The following is an 8,480-nucleotide window of genomic DNA, read 5'->3' as shown; positions in this document are numbered from 1 at the left end:
ATCAGAGTGCATGCAAATCTGGTTCAACATCCATGTAATAATATATCCATTAATAGCCTTGATAGACAGATATATAGATGAATCTTTAGAATGATGGATAGATTAATAAGAAATTCAGAGATTTTTCTTGTTTTTATAAAGGTAGCTATAATAATAGAGGCGTATGTGTCATGGTTAGGCATTTAACAATTGTAAACACATATAATTTAGTCGAAACAAGGAAGACAGCGTTATTGAAAGCGATGTTTGTTAACACAGAAAATCAGTCAAATTTACATATTTTACCTTTTCACTTATTTTGTAAGCAGAATGTAGGATAATTAGGTTAGGGTTTACATTCGCTAGATTGTTTAATAAAAAGCACCGATACAATTTTGTTGTGACACTGTTTTTGTAAATATGTCATCCTTGTTTTTCCTGAAAGTGATATATTATTAAACTGTACATATTAAAACTGCACTTTGTCATACTAAAGATTTTAATGCTCTCTAATAAAGTGAAACTTACTGCGGGCTAAAAAACGATTCCCCCTTTACCACATCCCCTGTACTCCTGCTGGAGGAACGAACTGACTAATAAATGAGTTTCCTGTTAACAAACTTAGTTAAGTTTTCTCCTATCAGAATATCCATCCATTTTACTTAATTATGTTATCTTTGATATTAATGCCGAGATTTTGAATTATCAGTGCAGTAGTGGAATAAGTTAGGTTTGTGAATGGATTTCAATGTATTGGGGAAGGTAATTTATACACTATTATCTTATTAGATATCTTAGTTTGGTAATAGATAATTATTGCATCGCATTATATACAGCTTACAATGAAAATTTATAAGAAAAGCCTTGGCCTTATTTTTTTTATTTCTATTTCAATATTCATCTAAAATTTCTGTACCACGATGCTATACATGATGTTTCAGTATGGCTATTCGCCTTATTGTTACCATATTCCAATCTAGTAGGAATAATATAGTTTACTTTTACATAACAGTGAACAAGGTTCTCGTTAACAGCTGAACCGATATGTTTCTCTCTAACTTGTAGCTTCTCATAATTTTGGTGAGTTTTGTAGGTAACTATTTTGGGAAGGGTACCACAACCCTCCTAAGTGACATCACCCCTAGATAAAAATAACCCTACCCCTAAAAAAATCTTTCCTTAAAATAAAATTGAAATTGAACCACCTTCCCCCACTTCAAGTGTCCCTATTTAATACAAAATTTTCTCTCCTAATACATAGCAATCCATGCATATAACCAACTGAAAAATTGAGTTTGATTTCTAAAAGTGGGCCCCTAGGACTTAAAATACGATAAACTGATTTTGCCCCTGAGTGACATCAACTTTTACTTTCTCTTGGTCTCATTTCGATCATAAACCATTAGGCAGCTTTTTAAAAAGGATCAAGCTTGCTTGTTTTATTATTTACATAATAGTTATTTATTGCATCGTATTATCGACAGATTTCCTTGGATATTACAATAAAAAAATCAAAAGATGAAAACAAGTTTTGTTAACTCTGAGATGCCAAAGGCCCGGGCTAACAAAACTAATAGTATTTAATAATTTTATATTGGTATTTGTGGAAAATGTCCGTATTATGATGCTATACATGTTTTTTTCAGTATGGCTAAGAACTGGTTCTAATCCACCGGATTTTAATCTGTTCAGAAGCTATACTAGAAATTTATTTATAAAACTATTTCAAGGAAAGCTTTAAATAAAGCACTTGATAATCAGATGCAATGCATTGTAACTGAAAATATATTATATATAGAGAGAGCAGCTACGCTCCTATTCAATGCATTTTACTAAATATATATATATAGAGTAGCTATGCTCCTATGCAATGCATTGTAACTGTAATTATAAGAAATTATGCATCAGCCAAATATCTCAATACTTTTTTACATTGACCCTTCAATTTTTAATTCTAAATTTTTTAAAAGTGCATTTATACTTTAAGATAGGGTTTGTCCTTATGTCCATCAAGACTCTCTAGCTTAATAAATGTGTATTTCGAGCAGTTTGACCGTTTTTCTTTTTATAGTAGACAAATAATAATTTTAAGTTTTATTTTTAAATTCATTTTTAAGTGAGTATGTCTAAATAAAAAAAGCGAATCTTCGCCTTTTTTCATTTTTTAGCAGAATAGTTAAAGGATAGTTATTTATCACATTATACAGATTTCTGCAGATTTGAAAATGAAAAATTATAAGATTGAAACCAGTTGCCGATGGCCCGGGCTAAAAACTTTTAATTTTATGATTTTTATTTTGATATTAGTTGAAAATTGGCTGTACAGTTGTCTAATTTTTCAGTATGAATGAGAACCGATTCTAATTCAGTGGATGTCAGTCGGTTTTCAAGCCATACTGGAATATGAGAACACATATCTCGTTAAAGATTAACTTTAGTCTGATATATGTCTTCGCTAATTGTTAACAAAGTTGTCCCTGTTTTCATTCATCTCACGTCGTTTGTGTCCGGCCAAAATATTTAGCTACCCTTGCACTTGAAAATTACCACCTTCATGCGCCAAGGTGAAAGTAACACAGCCACTCTTTAATTAGCTGCATCCATACTGGAAAAGATACATTATTACGTGTTCTGGGAGGGAGGGGACATTGAACTGTTTATTACACTAATCCCCAAAGTCTTATAATAACGTTGGCTTGGCAACTTTAAGGATTTTTATTGAGTTTTGATTGGTTGGTTCTTAATTAAATAGTGCAAACTTTTCAACCACTAATTATAGTAGACAGATGCAGTAATTGTTTGTATTATCATTGGGACGTACATCAATTAATCGACCATTGTCTTATCCATTAAGATCCCTGCTTGCGTGTCCATTCACTGTTAGATCTTATTTTTCCTGCCATTCGATTTTCCATTTTAATGGTCTTGAACTTGGGTTTGTAATTTGTATTGAAGGAGGGGTTTAACAGAAATAGCATAAAACCATAAAGCTACCGAGAAAAAATTTATTTTTTTTGTGATAGAAATATGATTTCAATATTTTTAAAATATTTTTTCCTCGCTAAAAATAGTAAATAATTAGTTTTAATAAGATTCTTCATTGCTTTAATGATATAAAATAAGCAAAATAATTTATGTAACCTTTCTCAATTATTTTTAATTGCCAATTTAGCGACAAAATAAACCTTCTTAATAACAACAATAGCAACTGCGCCCCTAGCATATAGAGAATTTTATTGAAATTTAAGTGAGGTGGCAGAAAAATAGCATAAAACCATCCACTGGTAACTATCATTAAATGGAGAACTCAATCATTTCAGTTGTCCCACCCCTCAAGAAAAAAGCCAAAAACCACCACAGGGCCACTATTTATATTCCCTGAAGAGTAGAGCCAAATAGGTTCAGTGGTTACCTATATATTAAGCTTCAGATGGACAGACATATCGTTCTACTTTGTATTATAGATGTAATGCTCAAATTAAAATTTTTAAAGACAAAATTATTATTTTTCAAATCTAATTCAATAGAATCATCAGGTAGGCTTTTTGGCAATTCATTAACCATTTTTTGGCAAGAAAATTAAATTTTCCAAATTCCTGGAGATAACAATAATAATTAATCTATCCAAGAAACAATTTTTAAACAACAGATTTCACCTTGAAAATGGAAATGGTAGTAGAAACCAACCAACACATATATCTAATAATAACAAGGATGATTATATTCATAATTAGCACAGCAACAAAAATTACATTTGTAAAGTTTTTTTTTGTCAGAAGCTCACGATTTCCTCTTTTAGGGGAAGCTTTCAATAGGTCCCTGGGTAGGTCTAAGCTTTATAATCATAGGTAAGGATTCAGGCTATATTACAGATACATAACTTCTCCTTTGGATTTAGAGCCTATTGATGCAAGGGGCGTTGACAACATCTTTTATAATTTTAAGTCATTAAATTGTTAATATTCTTTGACTAATTTTATAAATTTACTTAATCTTTATTATTTGGAAGGTATTATCAACAAATTTCTGATTTGGTAGAATAATTTAAAAAAAATTTGTAATTAAAAACACAGAATAGTTACAGTTTCTTGTACACAACTTATTTTAACTTTCTGAGTAAATGAAGTAGGGTCTGAACCTAATTTAGAGCAGCTGCGCTCCTAATAATAATAAAGCGGTAAACAATAAACTCTTTTTTCATGAACAAAATAAGATGTCATCTGGTTATAAGAAATTTATGTTATAATAATGGATAGAAAATAAACGTGGATATTATGACATGGGAAAAATTTTGCTTGCTAATAAGGATATTATTTATTGGTCAGTTCATTTATCCAGTAGGAGAAGAGGGGATGGGGTAAAGGGGGTGCTAGAGGGGTGATCGTTATTGTAGCCAGTTACAAGTTTCACTTTATTAGAGTACATAATAATCTGGTGTAAGATCCATGTAAAATTGAATCTGTTGCTAAAGTTTTTTGTTGGTAAAATAGATTTTTCCATATTAATAATAATGCGTTTTGTTCTTTTCTATTTTAATTTGATATAAATGATTTAAAGCTATTTTCCATCCTTCTATCGAAAACAGAGCCCCTACAGAATGTTAGGGACTCAACCGCTAGTAATTAAAAAAGTAATTAAAGGTCTATATTGAAACTATCTTAAAGGTCAAATTTAAGATAATTTTCCCCTTTTTATTCTTTATGTGAAATTTATTTTCAAGTTTGCATGTTTAGGACACATATAAAGTAATTATTTTTAGGCAAACAGTATGGATAAATATTTTTGCTTATAAAATGGATTTGATAATACTTGGATCTTCCACCAGATTTTCATGAATTTCAGATTTAGTGAAACTCGTAGCTGTTCAAAATAACGATCAAGTTTATCCAAACCCTTTACTCCATCCCTTCCCTCATAATGGATGAACCGACCAATGAATGAGTTTAATGCTAGCAACTTAAATTGAGTTTAATTAAATTAATGTTTTCCCTGTCATAATATTAACGTATATCCATTTGCATCGACATGCCATGGTTTAAATGAAACCATTGACATTATTTCCGTCGACTAAAAAGTGAAAAAGTGGCTAATGACGTTATTTTAACATCATCGTGTGTTCATATTATGTTGATAATGATATGATAACAGTATGACAGTTTGTTCTTTGAAATTAGTTTCATATTTCTTATTGATTTAATTTTCTCTATTTTCCTGGCTATTCCTGTCATAAGGTTAACTTGATTTAAATCAATTTACATTCCGTGTTGAGCTATTTTTATTTAAGACTACCCTGTTGAACTCAATTGCTGCTATTATATTTCATCATATTACAATGGATATAGAATATACGTGGATTGACGTATATATAATCATCAATTTAGCTTGCTAATATGGACCTCATTTATTGGTCAGTTCATTTATCCATTATGAGGGGAGAAGATGAGGTAAAGGGGATGGATCTTTATTTCAGCCATCACTTTATCAGAGTACATGAAAATTTAAATAACAGTAATTATATATATGTCGAAAATATGCTAACATGATCATTTTTTATCTTATGGCTTAAAGTAAATATAAATTGGAACGACAAGGATTGACATAAGTTTGTCAACACAATGTCTCGAAGCTTAACAGGGTATTTTATGTCGGAAGCAACACGTTTTCTAATTACCTCTGACTCTGACCTTGTACAACTGATGTTCTTTTTAGTTTTATTAATCTACATATGTTTCATTTTTTAATGTGCATGTTTGGTCATTTTTTTAAAGAAAGGTTTGAGGTATTCTAAGAATCGATTTATTATTACTTGGATGTTGCACCAGATTTTCATGTACTCTGATAATTTTATAAAGAGGTGCTTGCAGCTGAATAAAACAACGATTCTCCCTATCCCCTCCTCTCTTACTGGATGTACGAACTGACCATTAAATGAGCACATATTAGCAACTTAAAGTGACGATATTTTTTTCTCCAATCAATATATCCACGTATACTATATCCATTATTTTAAGTAACAAACGATGAACTGAAATTAGTTTCCGAATGTGAACACATTTTCCTAGGTGTATCCCAATCCTATCTCAATATTTGCTACTAGCTAAAAAACCTTCAAACTTCAAAAAAAAAATCAAAATTTGAATGTATTAACGATTTATACATTATACATTCAAAGTTTTAATTTTTTGGAAGTTTGAAGGTTTTTTTTAGCTAGTAACAAATATTGAGATAGGATTGGGAAACACCTAGGAAAATGTGTTCACATTCCGAAACTAATTTCAGTTCACCTAACAAACCTACTCTAGTGGTAAATTATTATGTTGTAATGATTTTTTATTCTTATTGGTAAAAGATATTTTCTTTCTCCGCCAATAGCTTATTCTTGATTTTATATTTTTTAAAGTTTTTAACTTCAATTAATAATTTCTCCCATCTTTGGATATAGAATATAAATGGATCTTATGAAAGAGGGAAAATTGTCGTCAATTTAGATTGCTAACATGGGCATCACTAATTAGTCAGTTCGCTTATCCAGTAGAAGGGAGAGGGGATGGGGTAAAGGGGTTAAATGTGGGGGGGGGGTCGTAATTTTAGCCCGCTACCAGTTTCAATTTACAAGAGTACATAATAATAAATCAATTTTTCCATCAAATTATATGTGGTTTTGAGGAAAATATGATTTTTAATTCAACATTGGCAAAATTCTGAGATAATTTATGATTTTCCAGTTTGTGAATGTATGTCTGTTAAATGATTTGTCTGTTCTTGTGAATGTTTTTTTTTACATATGTTGTCAAAAAAAATATTGTTTCTAAGGTCACAAATTGCCAGCCTATGAACAAAACAAAACAACAGTATGCATGTTTCAATACTAATTTCTAATGAAAACAATGTTGGAAAATCTATTAAAGTACAGCTCATTGAACTAAACAAAACAGTCAAATAAACGATAATCTACAATTATTGCGTGGCCGCGAAGTTGCTTTTTTGGTAAGACGCTTTATAACCTAATAATATAATCTTTAATATATTGATTGTTTGGTTTTCCCCACTCCTTAGGAAACCCCTAGTACATAGTTACAGATCAGCTTACTTCTCTTCAAATAAATCATTTAGTTAAATCAACGTTTAACAAAAATACTGGATCAACTGTAGTTCACGGTAAAATATTCCTTAGCTGGATCTTAAAATCATTTCAATGGTGCGCCGAATCGGGGTAAGCCAACTTCCACCAATGAGAGCACAGCATTTTACGAAATGCCGCGCTGTTATTTGCTGAAATTCGGCGCACCCCGATTTGGCGCACCATTGAAATGATTTAAAGATTCAGCTCTGGTAACGAATACTTCCAAAAATCTATGAATGTTAAAGGCTGCTAACTTTAGTACAGATTATACCCGAACACACCATTTTTAGCGGCATAAGAAGGCCTACAAATAATCTGAAATAACCAAGATCCAATGATGCACAGGGAAAGCTTCACTGAAGAAAAAGCGCATAAAATAGGTATCTTATGCGAATTTCTCTGCACTGCGAGATAATTATGCATTATTGATTTATGGCTATATTCCAGATTATTTGTAGGCCTTCTTATGCCGCTTAAGTGTGCGGGCATGATCTGTACGATCAGCCGTTTGGCAGCTAGTAGCCTTTAAAATTCATAGATTTTTGGAAATATTCGTTACCAGGAATATTTTACCGTAAACTGCAGTTGATCCAAAATACTATATAAGACTAATAAAATATTGTCCATTATGATTAATTTATTTCCATTTACCCATCCATGTATCTCTGATTTCAACAGAGACAAAAGAGATTTAAGACCTTACAATAAAGGTGTGTGTTTTCACTTCTGTATATTTTAAAGGCGGACAAATTTCTTAATTGCATGAAACTCACAGTAACAAAAAATACAACAATACGAAACAAAAAAAAGTGAATCAGCTTGTAGTGTCAAAAAATGGCAAAAGTATAAGCTGATTAAAAAAATCAGAATAAAACAAAAAAAGAGGGTTTTTTAAAATAATTATTATTATTATTTAATTATATTAAATCATTTAATTGCGATAATTTGCTAATGTTACTTATAATGGCGGAAATGATAGCAGACATAAGACATGACCCTTGTTAATGAATTTTAAATGTAATTATTGCATTTTCTAACAATTTTCTAACAATAATCTTAGTTTGTGCGATGCTTGGAAAATAATTTGTAGCATATGTATGTGAAGGTTGTTGAAAAGTTATATATTAATACTATACCAGTTGGGCATTTAAATCAATCGTTGTGTACTTGGGTGTCTTTTTTTTACTAATGTTAGAGCTATTTTACTTTTATAACAAATCTAAATTTCAGAATATAAAGTACATTTAAAGCTTCAACTACTTTTAATATATTTTAGCTACTGAATAAAAAACTTCAAATTTAATAGTAATCGAATTAAACTTCACAATTCAAGACATTATTCTCATTTTTGGAGACTATAAACTAAAGTAAACTACAA

Source organism: Acartia tonsa, chromosome 2, assembly GCF_053477335.1.
Source record: "Acartia tonsa isolate MP-2025a chromosome 2, ASM5347733v1, whole genome shotgun sequence".
Classification (NCBI taxonomy): domain Eukaryota; kingdom Metazoa; phylum Arthropoda; class Copepoda; order Calanoida; family Acartiidae; genus Acartia; species Acartia tonsa.
This window is presented reverse-complemented; position numbering follows the sequence as displayed.